Source organism: Nycticebus coucang, chromosome 4 (assembly GCF_027406575.1).
Source record: "Nycticebus coucang isolate mNycCou1 chromosome 4, mNycCou1.pri, whole genome shotgun sequence".
Classification (NCBI taxonomy): Eukaryota; Metazoa; Chordata; class Mammalia; order Primates; family Lorisidae; genus Nycticebus; species Nycticebus coucang.
In genome coordinates, this window is record NC_069783.1 from 45,707,669 (window position 1) to 45,730,839 (window position 23,171).

Consider the following 23,171-nt stretch of genomic DNA (forward strand, 5'->3'; position numbering starts at 1 on the left):
AGTTGTGACACCAAGGCACTCTACCAAGGGTGGCACAGTGAGACTCTGTCTCAAAAAAAAAAAAAAAGAATATGCAGCTGTTATAGACCAATTAATTGGAGAATACAATGAACGGTTCATTGACTTTGAGAATCCTAACATCACCCTCAAATTAGCATTTCAGCCTTACGGAGTTGATATCATCATGGCACCTAAAGAGCTACAATTGGAATTAAGCTCTCAGTATATGAGAGCTTTCAAAATCATTTTTTGGGCTCATCACCCACAGCACAGTGGTTAGGGCACCAGCCACATACATAGAGGCTGGAGCTGGCCCAGGCCAGCTAAACAACAATGATAACTGCAACAAAAAAATAGCTGGGGCCAGGCGTGGTGGCTCACGCCTGTAGTCCCAGCGCTATGGGAGGCCGAGGAGGGTGGATTGTCTGAGCTCAGAGGTTCAAGACCAGTATGAGCAGCAGTGAGCCAGAGTAAGACCCCGTCTCTACTAACAACATCAAAAACAGCCAGCACCGCCAGAGGAAGAAGAAAATCAACAACAACAAAAAAGGAGTACTTCAAACAAAGAAGAATTAACAAGCAAACTGAAATTAAAAAAAAAAAAATAGCTGGACAGTGTGGCAGGCACCTGTAGTCTCAGCTACTTGGGAGGCTGAGGAAAGAGAATTATTACCTAAGCCCAAGAGTTTGAGGTTGCTGTGAACTATGACGCCATGGCACTCTACTGAGGGTGACATAGTGAGTCTCAAAAAAAAAAAGCTTGTGTGATGCTGAGAAAGATGCAGTTGAAATATGGAAAAATACAATAGAATATCCACATCTTCAGCAACATGCTTGAAAAATGCTTTCTTGCTTTTCAAGCACTTTTTGTGTGAATCTATATTCTCCCCTACCCAAATGGAGAAGCCCAAATGACTGATACCCATCGAAAGGATCAACCGAAACTGTGGACTTCCGTGCTGCAACCAAATGTTCAAATGCTTCACAAAGAAAAGCAGATGCAACAAAGTCATTAAAAGGTTAGTTAACTTCGCCTGTCGCTCAATGAGTAGGGCACTGGCCCCATATACCGGGGGTGGTGGGTTCAAACCCAGCCCCGGCTGAACTGCAACCAAAAAAGCCGGGCATTGTGGTGGGCGCCTGTAATCCCAGCTGCTCGGGAGGCTGAGGCAGGAGAATCGCAGAAGCCCAAGAACTAGAGGTTGCTGTGAGTCCTGTGACATCATGGCATGCTACTGAAGGCAGTAAAGTGAGACTCTGTCTCTACAAAAAAAAAAAATTTTAAAGGTTAGTTAACTTCAAAATTAACAAATAGTTTTCGTTTGTTGAACTTACTAAGCACATAATAGTTGGATTTGCACAAATAATGTACATTTTAAGTACATTTAAGAATGTGGCCTCCCAGCATGAAAAGGTTCCCTACCCCTATTCTAACCCATAAAACCAGCATCAAAAAAATTAGAAAGTTCAAATTAATTAGGCTTTCCAAACAAAACAAAACCAAAAAATCTGAAGTCTTACCTAAAATGTTTATACCTTTATATTATACCCTACATTGTGATAAAATCAAGATGAAGACATATAACTTTTTTTAATAAAATGACATGTATTATGGACTTGGTAATTAGTATATGATTATATATTTACATTTAACTTTATATTCATGAGATCACATCCAAGGATGTTAACCACAATTACAAATATTATCACCAGCTACTTTTGCTATTTTATCACGTTTGAAAATATTCACTCTGGTTCGGTGCCTATAGCTCAAGCGGCTAAAGGCACTAGCCACATACATGGGAGCTGGCGGGTTCAAATCTAGCCCAGGCCTGCCAAACAACAATGACAACTACAACCAAAAAATATCCAAGTGTTGTGGTGGGCCCCTGTGGTCCCAGCTACTTGGGAGGCTGAGGCAAGAGAATTGCTTAAGCCCAGGAGTTAGAGGTTGCTGTGAGCTGTGATGCCACGGCACTCTACCCAGGGCAACAACTTAAGGCTCTGTCTCAAAAAAAAAAGAAAAAAGAAAATATTCACTCTTACTAATTCAAACACTGATGTATAAATTTGTTTAGACAATAATTAGGCACCTTTTCTTTTTGGATATTAAAAAATAATTAAGTCACATTGAAGCTCCTACTAAAGATACTTTACTTTCCGTTATATCCTTTGCATTGAAGACCTGTAGAAATTTTTCTAATTAATTTTCCAGTCTTCCCACAACCTATCTGTTCAAAGAAATATCATCTTTAAAATAATCTGTGTGGTTACTTTGCAAATCAAAAACTGATAAATGAGAACTTATTGCCATAATCACTAATTTTAACAAGTCTCTAAAGGTCTGCATCAGTTTGATGTCAATAATTTAGACACATTTTTAACATAATAGAACATTTAATTACATTAATTTCCCATCAACCCACCAAGTATAGTGGTGGGTTATTAACAAGTATAGTGGCCATTTCTACTGATTGGCAGGAGACTCTTCCACTAATGGCTCCCATGGTTTCCATTGCATCATTTGTCTTGCCAGACTTGGTTCATGTTCAGCCTGAAGAATCACCTCTTCTATTTGGCCACCCTGAAGTTGGTCTTCTTACTTGTGAACATCTGGTTCTGCTTTAACTGTAGCCGGCTTCTCATTTGTAATCTGCTCTGCATACTTTCTATTTTTTTTTTTTTTTGTAGAGACACAGTCTCACTTTATGGCCCTCGGTAGAGTGCCGTGGCCTCACACAGCTCACAGCAACCTCCAACTCCTGGGCTAAAGCGATTCTCTTGCCTCAGCCTCCCGAGTAGCTGGGACTACAGGCACCTGCCACAACGCCCGGCTATTTTTTGGTTGCAGTTTGGCCGGGGCGGGTTAGACCCCGCCACCCTCGGCATATGGGGCCAGCGCCCTACCGACTGAGCCACAGGCGCCGCCCTGCATACTTTCTATACGCTGCATTGTTAGGGACTCGCTCAAGAACGTCAAGATTCTTTGTATGCAATACTCCTGGCCTCTCTTGTGGACTGTCACATACAGCCAGTCCCACAGGCCAGCAGTCTTCTTCAGCACCCTAGCTGTGACGACACTGATGAGTCAACCATGCACCACCCATATTAACTATTTTTAAACAAAGATTATCAAGTCAGTGATATATATTCAAGACTTCACATTTATCAGGAATGTTAGTGAACATGGATTCAAACATAATTCTGTATTCATTTATCAAATATTAAAAATACTTCATTGAAAAAAAAATAAATAAAAATAAAATAAAAATACTTCATTGAAGTTTTCCTTACCACATTGTACTACATGTGATTAATATTTCCTCACTTTCTATATTCTGGGTGCCCTGACCCTTGAGACTTTGATCCTAAAGAGGCTGCCTCTCCCGGGACTAATTCCTAGAGAACAAATGATTCCCTTGCAAGCACACCTTTGATATACAAACCAATCAATCCAGAGTACACACCCCTATCTTCTTGTTCAAACTCTTAAACACCAAACCAATAAATCACTCCAAGGCCAGGTACTGGACAAGTAGGGACCACTCCTATATCCCAGAGACCCTGAGATTATTCAAACTATCCAATCCTGACTGGGTATGGTAGCTCCTGCCAGTAATTTCAACACTTTGGAAGATCTAGGCCAGGCGTCCTCAAACTGCAGCCCGCGGGCCACATGAAGTGGTGTGAATTGTATTTGCTCCCATTTTGTTTTTTACTTCAAAATAAGATATGTGCAGTGTGCATAGGAATTTGTTCATAGTTTTGTTTTTTTTTTTTAACTATAGTCCAGCCCTCCAACGGTCTGAGGGACAGTGAATTGGCCCCCTGTTTAAAAAGCTTGAGGACGCCTGATCTAGGCAGTAGTTTGTCTTGAGGCCAGGTGTTAAGAGTTTCAGCTATGCCTACTGTTATACTAGCAACTCAGGACTGAAGGAGCTAAGGAAATTTCACCCCAAAATATGATTCCTTGGTATAAAGAATATTTTTAGTGAAAAGGCCATCTTTGATTAGAAAGCCCTGGCCTCTCTTCTATAAAACCTGAGTAACCTGATTTAGAATCAGAAAAGGGGCTTCTGGATGACTTATCACATAGACCTGGCCCTGCCTAAGGTCATTTGAAGCACAAGACCTGTCTGTCAGGTTAATCTGCAACTCAATCTGTTTCTCTCCATCTACCCATCCCCCCACCACCACCCCAGCAACCACTTGCTACACGTATACTTTCCAGTTTCTCCCCCATCTCCTTCATTTTTTTTTTTTTTTTTTTGCAGTTTTTGGCCAGGGCCAGGTTTGAACCCACCTCCTCCAGTATATGGGGCCAGTGCCCTACTCCTTTGAGCTACAGGCACCGGCCTCTCCCCCCTTCCTTCTAAAAGGCATCTTTAAAAGCCTCTGACTATCACTGAAACTTTGAAGATCATTTTTTTTTTCCTTTGCAACAGAGTCTTACTATGTCACCCTCAGTAGTATACCGTGGCATCACAGCTCACAGCAACCTCAAATTCTTGGGCTTAAGCGATATTCTTGCCTCAGCCTCCCAAGTAGCTGGGACTACAGACACCCGCCACAACACCCGGCTATTTTTTGGTTGCAGTTGTCATTGTTGTTTAGCTGGCCTGGGCCAGGCGAAAACTCACCAGCCTCCTTGTATGTGGCTGGCGCCCTACTCACTGAGTTATAGGTGCCGAGCCTGGGAAATCATTCTGTTGCAGGAAGATGAGGTCCAACAGAGAGAAAGAGCTCCCAACCATGTTGTTTTGTGTGCGTGTGTGTGTGTGTGTGTGTGTGTGTTTTGGCTGGGGCTGGGTTTGAACCCCCCACCTCCAGAATGTAGGGCCCGCGCCCTACTCTTTTGAGCCACAGGTGCTGCCCCCAAACACCACATTTATAAGAATTCCAAATGGCCGCACTCCCCGGTTAGATTGGTCTTTCCCTTTTTATGGACAGTCAAAAAGTTCCACCCCACAGGTACCCTTCTTATTGGCCAGTTTGAATCAAGCAGGAGATGCTATTCCAGCCCCTACAGAACTACAGGATTTCACAGAACTTGGAAACTTCCAAGTTCCAGGAAGTTAAATTTACAAATTCCGAAGAGCTGAGTCACCGTGGAGAGGGCCCTGCAAGTGTATCCTTGTGGTCTCCTTGAGAAGACCTGTTCTCCTAGACCTCACCCTTCTCGGGTATCCTCTCTCAATTCTTGTGGTTCCCCCATGAGCACGGTATTTGGAAATAAAGCTTTCTCTTATTAATCTACTATAACTGTGAGTTGATCTTTTCAGCAAACCAACCTAGGGGAAAGGGGCAAGTTTCCTTGAGACTCCCCTTCAGGACTCAGGAGGCGGGAGGGTTGTTGAGACCAGGAGTTCAAGGCTACAATGAGCTGTGATCAGTCCACTGGGCAACAGAGTAAGACCTTGTCCCTAAGAATGAATGATCGATTGAATGAATGAATGAATAAATAAGTAAATAAATAAATAAAACTATTGTTTACCAATCCTAAACTTGCTCAGCATTCCTATCCTGCCTCACTCATTCCTTCCTGCAAAAATCTGAATAAATGACTGAGCTCATTGGCTCACACCTGTAATCCTAGCACTTGGGAGGCCAAAGCAGGTGGATTGCTTGAGCTCAGGAGTCTGAGATTAGCCTGAGCAAGAGCAAGACCTCATCTCTCCTAAAAATAGAAAAATTATTAGATGTTGTGGTGACTGCCTGTAATCCCAGCTACTTGGGAGGCTGAGGCATGAGGATGGCTTGAGCCCAAGAGTTTGAGGTTGTGGTAAGCTATGATGACGACGTGGCACTCAACCCAGGGTGACAGAGTAAGATACTATCTCAAAACAAAAACAATAAAGGTTATGGTCCATGTTCCCCATTTCTGCCCCCCGACCTACCTTGATTATTCCCCACATGGCCCTGCGTGGCATGTCAATTGCTTCTAGAGATCTATGAGTATAAAATGATAAAATCATTACTGTGTCTGCCATACTTGATTAAAACAAATGCTGAGTACATTTTCAGAAGAGACTGTTAATTATTAGCTTGATGCCTATTTGCATTCCTTTTCCTCTCTTGATATCCCTATAATGAGTAAAAATGACAGATTCCCACAATCTGTTGAAGAGGATCAGAATATGCCAACCCCAAATATGTGACTTGGGCGTGAGGATTATTTTCAGCTGATGGCAATTAAGAAACTCTCTGCCCTCCCCATTTCTTTCTGAAAGCAGAGCATAAATTTTCTTTTTTAAAAGTAACATAAATTCCCATTTGTAAATATCTCCGTCTCCCATACCAGGAAGAGAACACTATTAATCACCCGAGTTGACTCTGCTCACTGGAGACCACACCAGATTTGAGTCTGCATAACAAAGCTTACTAAACAATCCTTATCTACAATTAGTTTCCCCCACATATTTACCTTCCCACAATTTACCTCTGCTAGGAGCCCAAACCCCCTCCTTCCTCTGTCTAGGGCTCATCTTGCCACAATTTGTTTCCCTTTGTTAGAATGATATGTAACATCTGCCTCTAACTACTTCTTTGGCCTTTCATTTATTTTCCGTTTAGTCCTTACACATAAAATCAAAAAGATCAATTATATTTGTATGCCTTTTTCTCTTATTAATCCATCTTTTGTTAATCTATAGGCTCTATGCACAAAACATAGGAGAGTAAAAGAAAGTTTTTCCTCACCTATACTATCAACCAAGCTTCTCCCCAAAGAAACCAAACCTAGTTATACAGGGTTTATACAGGCTACGATTGCAAACTGATCGTCGTATATTGCCAGTTACTTTTACTCTGTAGGGAAGGCCAACAGTGTTTCTCACTTGTCGCTGCACAAGCAAGAACCATAAGCTTCAGTGCTACAACTTGAGCCCTGTGTCAAATGCAAATACAGACACCAGCATGGTGCTTTCAGGAAAACACCAACAGACCAATGGAAACAAACAAAAATAAATCTCTGCAGGTACATCTCTAAGAGTACACAACTGCACAGGCAGAAGGCTCTGGGTTATTACTTTCTTCTCATCCACCATAGGGATGTTTCATGGTTCCATCCCATAGAATTCTTTAAACAAATATTGGGCGCGGCCCCGGAAGCGCCTCATTCGGGGCGGTCGCCTTGATGGCTGCGGGGCTGGGCGGCTGATCCCCAGGCGAGGAGCGGGCCCAGCACCCAGAATCTCGTGCGCCATGGCCACCTCCGCCGCCTCCTGGGAGCCTTTGGAGAAGCTGCACGAGATCTTCCGCGGTCTCCAGAAAGACCTACGAGGGCTGCCGGAGCGGCTGCTGGGGACGGCAGGGACCCAAGAGAAGAAGAAGTTGATCAGAGATTTTGATGAAAAGCAGCAGGAAGCTGGCAGAGATGGAGGAGGGACTACGTTATGCACCGCTGTCCTTCCGTAACCCTATGGTGTCTAAGATCCGAAACTACCGGAAGGACCTTGTCAAACTCCATCGGGAAGTGAGAAGCACACCTTTGACAGCCACACCTGGAGGACGAGGAGACATGAAATATGGCACATACGTAGTAGAGAATGAGCATATGAATCAGCTACAGTCTCAAAGAGCATTGCTTCTGCAAGGCACTGAAAGTCTGAACCGAGCCACCCAAAGTATTGAGCGTTCTCATCGGATTGCCATGGAGACTGACCAGATTGGCTCAGAAATCATAGAAGAGCTGGGAGAACAACGAGAGCAGTTGGAACGTACCAAGAGTAGGCTGGTAAACACAAGTGAAAACTTGAGCAAAAGTCGAAAGATTCTCCTTCAATGTCCAGAAAAGTGACGACCAACAAGCTGCTGCTCTCCATGGTCATCTTACTGGAATTGGCCATCCTGGGGGGCCTGGTTTACTACAAATTCTTCGGCAAGCACTGAGCTCTTCATAGGGAGGGCTTTGTGGACTAGAACTTTGACCTTGTGAAAGAGGGTGTGGGGGATGTGGAGTAAGTGTTGCTGCTGCAGGCTAGCAGTTGAAGGATGCATAGTGCAGCCAGATATACCAAGGTAATAAATGGTGTTTATGACTTCTTCAAATTAAAAAACAACAACAACAAAAAAGAAATATTGACAGGAATCTCCAAGCCAAGCTCTCTACTTCATTTTTTGAGGCCTCCACAAAGTTTCCAGCATAAGCAGTGGGAACCCAGCCCCTTCTCCAGACTTCCAGCCTTTAAGCTGCAAGACAGGCATTCAACCTCCAACATTGTCTACCAGGACTTTTTTCTGCATGGTACCTCTGGGGCCCAGACAAGGTCTTTCAAATTCTGAAAGACAAAAACTAGATGCTACTAGTGGTGTCACAGCTCACAGCAACCTCAAAGTCTTAGGCTCAAGAGATCCTCTTGCCTCAGCCTCCCAAGTGGCTGGGATTACAGGCAACTGCCACAATAACTGGCTAGTTTTTCTTTTCTTTTCTTTTCTTTTTTTGCAGTTTTTGGCTAGGGCCGAGTTTGAACCCACCACCCGTATATGGGGCCAGCACCCCACTCCTTTGAGCCACAGGCACCACCCTAGTTTTTCTATTTTTAGGAGAGACGAGGTCTTGTTCCTGCTCAGTCTGGTTTTTGGCCGGGGCTGGGTTTGAACCTGCCACCTCTGGCATATGGGACTGGGGCCCTACTCCTTTGAGCCACAGGTACCACCCCCTTTTTTTTTTTGAGACAGAGTCTTATTATGTCGCCCTGGGTAGAGTCCCATGGCGTCACAGCTCATAGCAACGTCAAACTCCTGGGTTCAAGTGATTCTCCTGCCTCAGCCTCCCAAGCAGCCAGCACTACAGGGGCCCACCACAATATCCATATTTCTTTGTTGCAGTTGTCATTGTTGTTTAGCTTCTCCAGGCTGGGTTCGAACCTACCACTCTTGGTGCATGTGGCTGGCATCGTAACCACTGTGCTACGGGCACCAAGCCCTCAAGCTGGTCTTGAACTCCTGAGCTCAAGCAATCAACCCACCTCAGCCTCCCAAGTGCTAGGATTATAGGCATGAGCCACCCAAATTTCAAATTTTGGGGTTTTTTTGTTTGGTTGTTGTTGTTGTTGTTTTTGAGACAGAACCTCTAGCTATTGCCCTGGGTAGAGCTCTGTGGCGTCACAGCTCACAGCAATCTCAAACTCCTGGGCTTAAGCAATTCTCTTGCCTCAGCCTCCCAAGTAGCTGGGACTGCAGGCACCCGCCAAAACGCCTAGCTATTTTTTGGTTGTAGTTGCCATTATTTGGCAGTCCTGGGCCAGATTCGAACCCGCCAGCTCTGGTTGTATGTGGCTGGTGCCTTAGCCACTTCAGCTACAGGCATCACCCTTGATTTTCGGTTGTTTTTTTTTGAGACAGAGTCTTACTATGTCACCCTTGATAGAGTGCTGCGATGTCACAGCTCACAGCAACCTCAAACTCTTGGGCTTAAGTGATTCTCTTGCCTCAGCCTCCCAAGTAGCTGGGACTATAGGCACCCGTCACAATGCCCAGCTATTTTTTGTTATTGTTGTCGTCATTGTTGTTTATCAGGCCAGGCCAGGTTTAAACCTGCCAGCCCCAGTGCATGTGGCTGGCACCCTAACCACTGTGTATGGGCACCAAGCCTCTGTTTCTAATTTTTGAAGGACAAAAGCATCTTTTTTTTTTTGCAGTTTTTGGCTGGGGCCAGGTTTAAACCCGCCACCTTGGGTATATGGGGCTAGTGCCCTACTCCTTTGAGCCATACGCGTGGCCCCAGGACAAAGACATCTTAACCCCAAAAGACAGATAGGTCTGATCATCAAACTTTGATGCCTAGAAGTTCTGAAAATGAGCCAAATTTGCCATATCTTGACAAAAATTCCTTGGTTGATGGCACAACCCTGAGCTAGGAAGGCCGAGAAGACACAAAGGATCTCAAAGTTTTATTTCCTGGGAGGTCCTTGGGCTACTGTCTGTGTTAATGAGTCCCGTGTGGCAGTAGGACCTCCAGAAATTGTGAAATTGTTAAAATAATAGTCATGATCATTATTCAAATAAAGTTCCATTCCATCAGTCAGCTGACCTTCAGCTGGGCCGATTAGAAAATGTTCTCATGGGTGGCACCTGTGGCTCAAAGGACTAGGGCTCCAGCCCCATGTGCCGGAGGTGGTGGGTTCAAACCCAGCCCCAGCCAAAAACTGCAAACAAAAAAAAGAAAGAAAGAAAATGTTCTCATATGATATTAAAAGATCATACAAACATCTCTCGAACTTACATCCAAATTTTATGTAATTTTCCTTGAGCAAAACTTTTTTCTGGAATGTAGAAATAACAATGGAATGTAAGTTTTTCTGGTTTCTAAGAAATGAGAAAATATTACCAGATAATTTTTATAAAGTCAAATGTTAAAAACGATCATAGGCTTTGAGTTCAAATTTCACTTCTAAAAGTTATTCTGCTTTGGGGGCTCAAAAAATGATGCCCCAAAGTATGCCATATTGGTATGTTGAATACTTAAAACTGAAGAACATGGGAAGGGTCTCAGAAGCAAAGTGTCTTTTTTCTGACTGTCAAAGTTGAGATACCAGTATAGAATTATTTTTGTCAGACCCAGACAAAATAGGGCCAGGAAGTCACAAAGAAGGGGAGGCTCGTGCTGACAAGTCTAAGAACTCTGTCCAGGAACTTTCTAAAAACCCCACGAGAATTCCCTTCACGTCCTTCATGCAACTCCTGCTTTGCACAGTTGCATGTTTCCCACTTATTTATGTATTCCTATGGCAAGGTTCATCAGTAAATGTTCTTTAGGACTGCAGTAATGCAGATGAGATGCTCTCAAAGGGACACTTGCCCAGGAATGGCATGTCCACCATTGAATCCATGAACCCAGCTTTGAGCCTCCAAGACAAACGAACTCTGTTTCTAAGCAGCTTATGCAAATCTATCCCTTTTTGCCAATAAAGCTTTCCTTTTCCTTTCCCTTTCCCTCACCAGATGCACTTGCGACTGTCCACTGTGTGCATCCCAGGTGATAATCCTCACTTCCCATTGCTAAATAAACGCAACATATTCAGAGATATTTTTCTCTAATATCTTTATTTTTAGGTTGACATGACCTTCTCCTGCTTCCCTTCCTTCCCCTAAGACAGATCATAAAAACTATATTCCTTCTTCTCCAAGGTGGGTCACAGAAACCAGAACCCCCCTGCCCCAAAGCCAGCCATAAAACCTAGAAATATTACTCTGATCTTCCCCCGACCTTCCTATGTAAGAGCAGGCCATAAAAAAATTCTCTGACCTGTCTTGTCTAAACATAGATTATAAGACCTTCGTTCCAGACAAGGTCCTGCCCTATGCCTGGGTAGAAGGAATGCCACACAGAAAAGCCAAGAAGAACCCAAAGGGGCCTCGCTGGGTCTTCCCACTCAGGCTATTACCATCAGCTCGTTCCCTTTTTGTCCAATCACATTTCAACACAGCTTTTCATTCTTCATCAAATCTAAGCATAAAAATGGACGGTTTTCTTCCGGATCTTTGATTCTTCATTTTTTAAGCTTCCATGTCATGTAAAAGTTTGATTAAATAAATCTGTTATGCCTTTTCCTTGTTAACCTGTCTTTTGTTTTAGGCCATGAGCCTTCTGATGGATAAGGAAAGGTATCACACCTTTCCTCACCTGCAGTCCAGAGGTATCTGAAGATGTATGTGCCCAAAATTCATGCCCAGGGATGTTTACCTCAGTGCCCTTGATCAACATGAAGAACTGGAACAATGAGGGGTCCTCAAACTTTTTAAGCAGGGGGCCAGTTCACTGTCCCTCAGACCGTTGGAGGGCCAGTCTATAGTTAAAAAAAAAAAAAAAAAAAGGGAGGCGCCTGTGGCTCAGTCGGTAAGGCGCCGGCCCCATATACCGAGGGTGGCAGGTTCAAACCCAGCCCCAGCTGAATTGCAACCAAAAAAAAAAAAAAAAATAGCCAGGCATTGTGGCGGGCGCCTGTAGTCCCAGCTACTCAGGAGGCTGAGGCAAGAGAATCGCTTAAGCCCAGGAGTTGGAGGTTGCTGTGAGCTGTGTGAGGCCACGGCACTCTGCCGAGGGCCATAAAGTGAGACTCTGTCTCTACCAAAAAAAAAAAAACTATGAACAAATTCCTATGCATACTGCACATATCTTATTTTGAAGTAAAAAAACAAACGGGAACAAATACAATCACACCTCATGTGGCCCGCGGGCCGTAGTTTGAGGACCCCTGGTAGAGTGAAAGGTATAAACAGCAGCCCCCAGAGACGAGGCTGCAGAGGAGATGTTCAGGCCAGGGGAGGGTGACCTGCCTGGGCAGTGCAAAGATGGCATCTGTACCTGAGGGACAGTTAGAGACCCCTTTTAGATGGGGCTGTGGGGGTGGGCACCTGCCACAGGTTGCCTGTCAGGTTAGAGTCTTTTGGCACAAACTCCTAGGGGTGGGGCTGGCCAGATCCTTCCTGCCTTTATTTTAGGAGGAGTGGAGGAGGAGGGGAAAAGGTTTTGTGTGGCTGCGTTAGGCCCCTCAACATAAAGGATTCATTAATGGTGTACAGTGGTGTTTCCAGAAGCTCAGCACTTATTCCTGAGGCCACATTAGAAGAATGGGGATAAGCAGTTTGAAGAGGACAGTAAAACCTTCATACTTGACCACCTCACAACCTTGACACTTCCTTAAATTGACGGAATTTCCATTGATGAGACATGCGCCACTTACTTATGTATTTCTATGGCAAGGTTCATCAGTAGATGTTCTTTAGGACTGCAGTAATTCAGATAAGATGCTCTCAAAGGGACACTTTGGATCAGTCTAAGTAGGCCTAGTTCCTAATGTGTAAGGATCAGTCTAGTAGGCCTAGTTCCTAATGTTGACCACTTCCATGTATTGCCCAGGTTGTTACAGTCCTTTGGGTGGTTAACTTACAGAGGTTCTCCTCTAATTTTATCTTCCCATTTATGTTTTGCAAGTGAAGGCTGATGCCTCAGCCCAGGCATGGTTTGCCTCTCCTGCCTCCCTGCCCTCCACCCCACCCGGATAATTCTCAGCTGCCTGTTTCCTGCTCTGGCTCCCAGACCCAGCTTGGCTTCCCCCTCCCTGCCCTTGCCCCACAGCTGCTGCTCACCTCTGCCTTCCTTAGTTGACCACCTCCATATGTTGACTAGTTTGTTACAGTCTCTTGGGTGGTCAACACAAAGGTTCTACTGTACTTTGTTAACAAAGGAGGAAAATGTCAGACTATCACTTCAAAATCCAAATTCCTGCTTCTGAGCAGAAGCACGGAGCTTTCAAATATTCTAATTAATCCCATAATCCCATTCTGGGCTAAGATAATCTCGAGACCTGCACCTGGATGAATCCCATCTTCAGCTAAAACCATCTCCTGATTTCTGCCCAGAAGATTCCTTTGAGCTATGTCCTGTGGCACAAAGAACAGAAAACATTCCCCTGCCCTTTCCAAGCACTGGTCTGAGTCAGGGATATATATACATTTTAGTTCTCAAAAAGAGGAAGAGGGTTTTAAAGACAAAGAAAACATTTTCATCCTCTCCCCACCAGGCCATTCCCTCTGTTACAGTCAAATAGGCCTTGACTTTATCCTGATTCCATTCCTTACCTGCTGAACTCTTAGCCAGTATTTCCTGGTCTATAAAATTAGGACTAACAATGCCCAAGGCTGGATTACATAATAGACAGACATGTTTAGACACCAGAGAAAAGGCTTTTGAAAGAATTCGCTGTTTAATGGGGGGGACCCCAAAATAGTCATAATAGAAAATTTGCACTTTCTTATATTTAGTTTTTATGTTTAGTTTTTAGCTTATAAATAGCAGAGTGGTACCATGACCTTATCAGGAAGGAAAACCTTTTTCTCTACCCTCTTAGGTTTAGTATTTGGGGGCCTGTAAATTAAACTCATAAAAATAGATTAGCAGGCAAAAAGATGAATTTGAATCACACACAAGAGTTTACAAAGAAATGCAACTCCAAAGGATGGATAGAATTTGGAGCTTATACACTATTTTAATAAATGTAGGGGAGGCAGAGAAGAGGACTTACTGGGGAAAACAAATGGCTGCATAGAGGGGGTGAAGAGAAAGGGCACTTAGGGAAAACCAAATCACTTTTAGGAAAGACAAATGGGCCTTTCGGAGAACAGATGGGAAACACAATACTTTTGTGATAATGTCTGTTTGGGTGTGCTACCAATTTCTCTCTCAAGATGGGAGTTGCTCCCAGGGAAGAGATTTATGACAATTGAGTTCTTTTGGAAGCCTCTGCTTTTAGGTAGATAAGAAATTGCAGGAACTCAAATAACTTCAACGCAAAAACGATTTTTGTGCCACAAGGCCTTATTTTGGACCCCTTCAATCTTCTCATGTCTCCGGGCCTCCAAAGTTCTTAATAATGGTAAGTGATCTTTGTCTGTGGCTGGGTATTACAAGGATAGGCTACTTGGAAATTTGGAAATGAGGGGACTAAGATTGCTCCAGTTGTCGAATTGTAAACCCTGTGACTAAGGGGCTAGAGAACAGATATGCAAAGTTACAGAGACTCAGCTGGCCTGTAGGGGAGACTCAGTTGACCTGTAGGAAATGACTGCAACTTGATTAAAAGTATTAATGTATCTAAAGAAAGAAGATATCCTTTGGGAGGAGGGCTGAGTTTTCCTCCCCAAGTAATTACTCTGCTTCCTCTTCTATTGTTTACCTTTAAAGCAGAGTTTGCACAAATGTTTATGAGTTTAAACTGGAATGGAAATCAACAATATCTCCATTTACTGAACACCACATGTCAGACATTGGCTAAAGATCTTTAGTATATTATCTTATCTGTGGTTCACCATTGACAAAGTCAGTATTATTAACCCATTTAACAAATGTTTAGACAGACAAAAATGTGTCGCCCAAGAGATAACTCAAGTTGTCCAGCGGCAAAGTTAAAACCAGTTCTTAGAATCCAAGCTTCTGTCCTTTACTTTGCCATATTTCATTCCATTCCAGGTACCCTTTACCGGATCTTGAGTGGTTTGCCCAGATTATTCCTGCTGAGATGTTTGCTTATCTTAACAATGAACCAGAGAAACGGGAAATAAATTCCCACTCACCTGTCTGCCTTTTGTGTGACTCCGGAAACATAAATCTTGCAGGGTCTTTAACATTTAGGATTCCTAAACTAAGATAGTGTCAAACCCAAGCATCACTGTAGTGGAAAAGCTAGAAAGTCCCTGTCTGAACTGTGTTTCTGCAAGTGACTACCTGGGTGAGACAGAGGAAATCATTCACCCTCTGGGCCTAATTTTCTCATTTTAAAATGAGAGTAATGTAGAGATAAGGCAGAAAAGAAAGGTTCAGAGAGCCCACATGCAGCCACTTTGACTGATGCCAGACCCTAACCACCCTGAACACAGAAGTCACCAGCAAGTTGCTGCCCGAGACCACCTTGGATGGATTAAATACTAAGCTGGATGACTTACTAACTGTGTTTAGCCTTCTGTTAACAGTCTGTGACTAACCTTTATGGCCTGACCTCAACACAGTACTGGTTACCTATGGGGTTTCTGAACATTTCAAAAGTTACCTACCATTGCCCCTTAAAGGGTCACCCTCCTGCTTGGGAGATGACCCCTTCTCTGTCTGTGCAGCAGGATATGTTGTCTATCTGTCTTCTCTCAGTAAACTTCTATCACTACATGGCTGACTCTCTAACTCACTCCTGCACAAAGCCAAGCACCCACTTGGCGAGTTTGGGGGCTTTCTTTCCTCCACTGAGGCAGCCCCTGCATCAAGAGCAGTACACTGGATCACTTCCTAGCACCACCATTCTGAAATTCTGTAGTCCGATAAAAAAGGGCAAAAGTCTCTGTAAGGGCAGAGTTTGCAAGCAAGGCAGCTAAATCCTCATTAAAGTTTCCCAATTTCAGTGATGGAGCTATTTTTAGGTTTGATCAGGTTGTCTCATTCATGTTGCATGTTGCAGGATGGTTTTCTGGGTCAACCCTTCTCAAGTAAACTGTCATCTAATCCCTGACCAGGATAATTGCCCCAATAGAGTAACAGCTTTTCCCACACTAGCACTGGCTATTTTGAGATTGCTTTGCCCTGGCTATATTATCAACCTTCAGAGAATTGAGATGTGGGGTGTTTATGCATCTTGGGTTTGCAAGGGGTATCCTTGAGGGAAGAACGCTCCTCTATCACATGTGGAGTTTCTCTTCTGTTTTCTATTCATACATTCACTTACAGTAATGTTTTTCTCAAATGCCATCTTTGTGCTAGTGTGAGCTAAAAGGAAATCTTCAAGTCCCCAGCTGACCTACTGGACCCGCTCTTAGCCAATGAGACCCAAGAAAAACCTGAAAGCTGAGTTGGCACCATGAGAAAGGAAGTCAGGTGCATCCAGTCATGACCCCTCTCTTCTAGAGAAATTCTTTGCAACAATCAGATACTAATAGGCCATCGATTTATTTAATAGATCGCTTGAGTTTCAGTAATTGTCTATGACTTCTCTTAGATTAACAAACACCCTTATTGGCTCAGTGCCTGCAGCACAGTGATTACTGCGCCAGACACACACACCAAGGGTGGCCTGGGCCAGCTAAACAACTGCAACAAAAAAATAGCCAGGCATTGTGGCGGGCGCCTGTAGTCCCAGCTACTTGGGAGGCTGAGGCAAGAGAATTGCTTAAGCCCAAGAGTTTGAGGTTACTATGAGCTGTGATGCCAGAGTGCTCTCCCCAGGGTGACATAGTGAGACTCTGTCTCAAAAAAAAATTAAATTAAATTAAAAAACACCCTTATCTTAAGTTAAAACATTCCAAGCCTTTAGGACAAGGTTTCATTTACTTAACCAATTAGAAATCAAAGAATCTTTTTACCTACCTATAACCTGTAAGGTCCCACTCCTGTTTTGCAATGTCCTGTCTTTTTGGTCCAAACCAATATATACCCTCCACAGGGACTGAGGATCTTCCATGAAATTCCTGCCTCCACGAATATATAAAACTAAACTGCAAGTGGTTCCATGAATCCCCATATATTTTTCATAATCCTCTCCCTTAACTAACTACGGACGCTTTGTGTTGTTTCCCAGAAATGATGGACCTGAACTCCTGGCCTCAAGTGATCCTCCTTCCAGCCTCTGGCCTGGCCTTCCAAAGTACTGAGTTTATAGGCTTGACGACCACACGTGGCTTGAGATTATAGATTTTCTACAAGACAAAGGAGTTGAGATTCTGAAGGTTTCAGGGCAGATGTCCTGACGTCAAGATTCATCATCCCCCACAATCTGCCCCCAGTGCATGTAGCCCCTTATGAGATACGCTATGACCTGCCCCAAGGTATGTGGCCCACCTTTAAAAGCCCACCATACCTCTTAGTTGTAGAGATGGATTTGAAGCAGCTTCTCCCATTTTCTCAGCCAGGTGACCTTCCTGGGCAATCCTTGTTGTCTCAATAATTGGATTTTTGTGAGACAAGAAAGTGGACCTAGACTGAAATCCCCTTGTTGGTTTTGAGAACAAAACTGTAACCCAGATGCCATGGGCACATTTTCTCAGGATCTCTTGACACCATGTGCTCCTGGCTGGTCACACAGATCTGGCTCTTTAAATTCTTTTACAGAGTTTGGATTTTTTGTCATTAACACTACTCAGAATACAAAAATAGGTGGGACCCCTACCATTGAGGAGCTTAGAGTATATTAGAGGGAAAAATGTTAATCAAATAATCATACAAATTTTCATTGATACACTTAACAAGTACAATAAAGGAAAAGTGTATAATGCCCCCAGAGGCTCTAATTGGGAGGTCAGAGAAGGCTACTTTGGTGAAGAGATGTTTAAACCAAGATCTGAAGGATAAGTAGTTAAACAGGTACCAAGGGGAGAGAAAAGCTTGCCTGTCAAAGGAAAGAATATGGGCAGAGGTCTTCAGCAGGAAGAATCATAAAACTAAAAGGAAGTAGTAGTAGAGCACAGAGACAAGGGGGTGTCACGGAGGAAAAACTTTTCCTCTCTGCTCTTACGTTCTATACCTAAGGGTATGCAAATTAAATCGACAAAAGACAAATTAATGGTAGAAAAAAATATATTTGTATGCATACCATAGCTTATAAAAGAAGTAGCTCAGTAGCGGTGGCGCCTGTAGCTCAAGCAGCTAAGGCGCCAGCCACATACACCGGAGCTGGTGGGTTCAAATCCAGCTTGGGCCTGCCAAACAATGACAACTACAACCAAAAAAAAAAAAAAGGCCAGGCATTGTGGCAGGCGCCTGTTATCCCAGCTACTCGGGAGGCTGAGGCAAGAGAATCGCTTAAGCCCAGGAGTTTGGGGTAGAAATGAGTTTCCAGAAGAACAAGGGGGATAAGAAAGTTTGTCATAATGCTCATTCATACAGGTATGGGTGGTCTTTCAATTTTCTTTTAGTGGCCATAAAACTTCCCCTAGAGGGCGGTGCCTGTGGCTCAGTGAGTAGGGCGCCGGCCCCATATGCCGAGGGTGGCGGGTTCAAACCCAGCCCCGGCCAAACTGCAACAAAAAAATAGCTGGGTGCTGTGGCAGGCGCCTGTAGTCCCAGCTGCTCGGGAGGCTGAGGCAAGAGAATCACTTAAGCCCAGGAGCTGGAGGTTGCTGTGAGCTGTGTGATGCCACGGCACTCTACCGAGGGCCATAAAGTGAGACTCTGTCTCTACAAAAAAAAAAAAAAAAACTTCCCCTAGAGAGGAGATTTATGTGGGTTTATTCTTGAGCTCCTTCCTGGGACTGAAAGCTGCCCTGAAGAGGAAATTCATGACGGCTTCATTTCCCAGAAGTTTCTGGTATTAGTTATATAAGGAAAGCTCCAAAAAGACTTCTTTCTGCATCCGTTGAATCCCAATTGTCTTCAGTTTAAAATAATCTTCATATTAACCTGTGGTTCTAAGTGGGTCCCCACAGGGACTGACAGAAAGTGATGCCAGAGAGATAGCACGGGCTGGATGACACACAACATTCCTAAGAACAATGGAAAAAGAACGAAAGGGGTTCCAGCAGGAGTGTTGTAGGTTAGACTTGTGTTGTTGAACTTGGGGTGCATTTGAGAACTCTAGGAGTCGATGATAAAGAGGCAGCTGGATGTCCCAGTCTAGAACTGAGAGGAGAGCTCTGAAGATACGTGCATGAGTCATCCACATATGGATGGTAATTATAGACCAGTGTGTGGATGAGATTGCCTAAGAGGAAAAAAGGTATAGAAACATAATGTTCCTACCCACCTGAAAATTAAAACAAAAAGAAAGAAAAAGAGAAAGTTGTAGGGAAGGAAGGCTGACTTGAAGGAAACCAATCTACTTCTATGTTTTCAGAGAGGATCTCTGTAAAATTTTAACTGTATTATTTATAATACCTCATTGCAATTCCAACCTTGGAGTTGTCTCCCCATCTGACAAATTAAAAATTCCTGCCTTGACTACTTCATAGAAACTCAAATGGTCATGAAAACTCTTTGGAAATTTTTTTCTTTTTTTTTTTTTTTTTTTTGGTTTTTGGCCGGGGCTGGGTTTGAACCCACCACCTCTGGCATATGGGACCTGTGCCCTACTCCTTGAGCCACAGGCGCCACCCAACTCTTTGGAAATTTAAAGCAGTATAATGTTGTTGCTACTATCACTAAGATTATCATATCATTATTGGCTGAGGAGGGAAAGAAAATGAGGGAGAGAAAAATAACATTTATTGTAAACTCATGTAGCAGACTCCATGCTACACTATTAATCCTCACGATAACCAGAGCAAGGTAGGTGCCATGTCCCCATTTTACAGATGAGAAGCTAAAGTAAGGCTCAGCGTGGTGAAGAAACTACCTCTAGTCTCATAGGTAGTGGAACCGAGATTCATACTCATGTCTGACTCTGTGGCCTATGCTTTTTCTCCCCTACTGTCCAGCCCCACTCTACCCCCCATACAAGGAAAATAGTGCAATATAACATGAAAGAAAATATCAAATAACCTAAGTCATAAAGGTCTGGCCTGGGCCACTTTTGCGACTCGTCCACACCACCAAAGCTGCTGCTCTGACACTGGCGAGACTGGGTAGCATGGCCGCTTGCTTCTCTGTCTCTGGGTACGCAGCTTGGCAAACAGTGTTACGTTATTTATTTACTCATAGATGCCGTTACAGATGGCAGAAGTAGTGGCTATGTCATCTAAAGAGGTAGAAATTCATAAAATTCACGTCTCTAGGATATGCCGATCAAATCCTATTACATCAAAGATATTCCCGAGCCTCAGCCAAACAAGTCTTCTCCCTCTCAGCCATTATCCCTGTAATACATAGTATAGAACAATTCTCAATAGAACACTGAAGAAAAACTGTGGCAATACAGGTGTGTTGTACTCAGCAAGTCTACACTGAGAACCTTAAATGCAGCACAGAGCACAAATAACTCCTCAAGACCCAGTGCTGCCCTCAGGGAGCTGACAGTGCAGATACCACGAGATACTGAGTTACCAGGCATTGCCAGGGAAGAAGGTCAGAGAGCCTGCAGAGAGAGAAGAAAAATTCACGGAAAAGGCAGGGCTCAGATGGGGGCATAAGAGAACACTCGTGGTGCAAGGAACCCGGGAACAAAGGCACAGAGGCACAGGAACTAAGAAAGGCAGGTGTGGGAAGAGACAAGACCTGCCTGACAGGAGCAGAGATGCACATTGGGTAAGCGGATTAGGGGCATTTAATAAAGGGCATTGCTGAGTCAGCTTAGTCCAGGGTTTCTCAACCTCAACGCTGTTCACACTTTAGACCAGCTCATTCTTTTTGTGTGGGAAGAAGAGCAAAGGGGAACCCCCTCTTCATTGTAGAATGGTTAACAGCTTCGGAAGTTTCTGTCCTTGCCCCAGTCATATGTCCCTCCCCTCAAGGTGTGACACATTGCCGAACATTTCCTGGGGGGCAAAAATTGCACAATGGGTTGAGAATCACTGGGTTAAGACACTGTGATAGAGTGTGTGTTCTGTGCATAATTTTTTTCTGGCCTGACCCATCTTTTGTGAGTTTCCTTCTTCCACACTCCATCAGGGCTCCTGTGCTTATGGCCCCGTGACCACAACCTGCAGCCGTAGGAAAACCACCCTCCCGTCAGACTCCAGGGCCCAGTTTGGTGGGTGGTGCCCTTATTCACCAGTCCCTACATCAGCATTCCCGGAAAATGTCGCTATGGGAGAAAGAACAGGTGAAACACAGCAAGCCAATACCAAGCAACAGTGGCCTGGCCTCTGAGTGCAGACAAAACCCTAAAACAAAGACATAAGCAAAAACACTCAGAAAGCTTTGAATCACTGTAATATTAACATCAAGAATGATGGGAAATGTTCTCATTCCTCCTGAACATGGAGCCCATTAGCAATAAAACAACACATTGTGATTGTCCCAGAGTTGGACGTGTGAAACGCTGTCCAATTAGACCTGGCAGAAAGCCAACAAGAGCCCTTGATTAGCGCTAGCTGGGATGTTTAGAGGATGACGTATTGTTTTCTTGCCCTGTGTGCCAGGCAAGTTGTTGATATAAGAGCTCTATGCAAATGTTTACCATTATTCTGGCTTTTCCTAATTAGAGCTTTTAGAACCACAGACTTTATTCATGGGCTTTGACACAGGAACGGAATGTCAAGGACAGTGTTGGAATGGAGCTTCTGTGCAGCTGAGTGACCTCGCAGAGCCCAGCCTTCCTTCTCCCTGCAGGCTTTCCTGCAACCTATTCACTTTTGGTTTTATCTGGAAAGAAAGACTTGTGCAATATCCATGGTGGAGACTAGGGTTCTTTTTTAAGATTTCCTATTACTGGGATGTTTAAAAGCTAGATCTCCATGATAATGATCGCCAGCATTTCCTGACTGTCTATATACTATCTTTAAAGGTCTTGCAGTCCCACAGTAGGTGACGATGCTGAGGCTTGGAGATGGAAGATGATCTGCCAAGGAAAAGACACATAGATGGCAAGTTAACTTCCACACTACATCAGTATTCAGCAGTCAGGCCTGTGTACTGTGGGTAAGTGGACTGCGGATGGGTTCTCTGGCCATCACAACTAAGCCCCTCTCCACTAAGATTTGCTTTACATTAAGCCTGGGGACTGGCAGCATCTTGTCTGAACCCCTCCCTGACCAGCTTCCTTCTGGTATCAGCTGTGAACTCATTACTGATTCCCTCTCACTCCAAAAAGTGCTGTGCTTTTCTATGGGGAGGAGGGAGAAAGGCCAAAGAGGGAGAATCACTTGAGCTCAGAAGTTCAAGACCCCATCTCTAAAAAAAAAGTAAAAGAAATTAGCTGGGTTTGGCGACATGCGCCTGTAGTCCCAGCTACTTAGGAGGCTGAGGAAGGAGAATAGTTTAAGGCTGGGAGTTGAAGGTCGCAGGGAGCTGTGATCACACCACTGCACTCCAGCCTGGATGACAGAGCAAGACTCTGTCTCAAAATAAACAAATGAAAAAGGAGCAAGTGAAATTAATTTTAATAACATTTTATTTAGCTCAAGACATCCTAACTCTTTTGTCAGCATATAATCAGTATTAAAAGTATTATTAATGAAATACTGTTACACTTTCCTTTTTTCACTGCTTCTGCAATATGGAGCATAGTCAGACCTTACAGCAGCTCTCAGTTTGGAGCAGCCACAGTCCAACTGCCCCAAAGTCACCAGGGGCTGGTAGCTGCCATATTAGACACAGTTCCAGACAAATTTTACCTCCATTCTGTGACCTGTGGCAGCCTCCCCTAACTCATTTCCCACCTCAGGTCATTTCCCAGCTGGTCCTTAATGTGGGAGAAATGGGGAAAGGGCTGTTTTGCAACTGGACATATTCTGCCCTCCAGCAAACCACTTGGCAAGAGACACAAGCAGATTCTATTCCTTCTCAAAACCCTCCGATTGCATCCGCAAGAAAGTTCAAACTCTGTAGTCTGCCACCTGGCACTGATTCCTCCAATGTCCGACTTTATTTCTCACAAAGTCCCTACAGGGACCTTAGCTAAAGCCAAGCCAAAGCAACTTGTCACCCCAAAACATGCCTTGCATTTTCCTGCCTCCATATCCCGGGATAGGCTATTCATTCCCAGCTAGAACGTCCTCACCTACTAAATCATATCCAGTTCTGAAGGCCAGTTCTTCATCTCTTCCCTGAAGTCTTTTTTAGTGAAGGGTCTTTGTCCTCCTCTGTCGTCTATAGCACA

At 44.0% G+C, this 23,171-nt stretch overlaps 2 pseudogenes; one reads left to right on the forward strand and one right to left on the reverse strand.

Annotated features, from left to right (window-relative positions):
- Positions 1-2,401: 2,401 nt before the first annotated feature.
- LOC128584294 (NADH dehydrogenase [ubiquinone] 1 alpha subcomplex subunit 5-like) lies at positions 2,402-7,205 on the reverse strand (annotated as a pseudogene).
- Positions 7,204-7,923, forward strand: LOC128583970 (vesicle transport through interaction with t-SNAREs homolog 1B-like; annotated as a pseudogene).
- Positions 7,924-23,171: the final 15,248 nt, after the last annotated feature.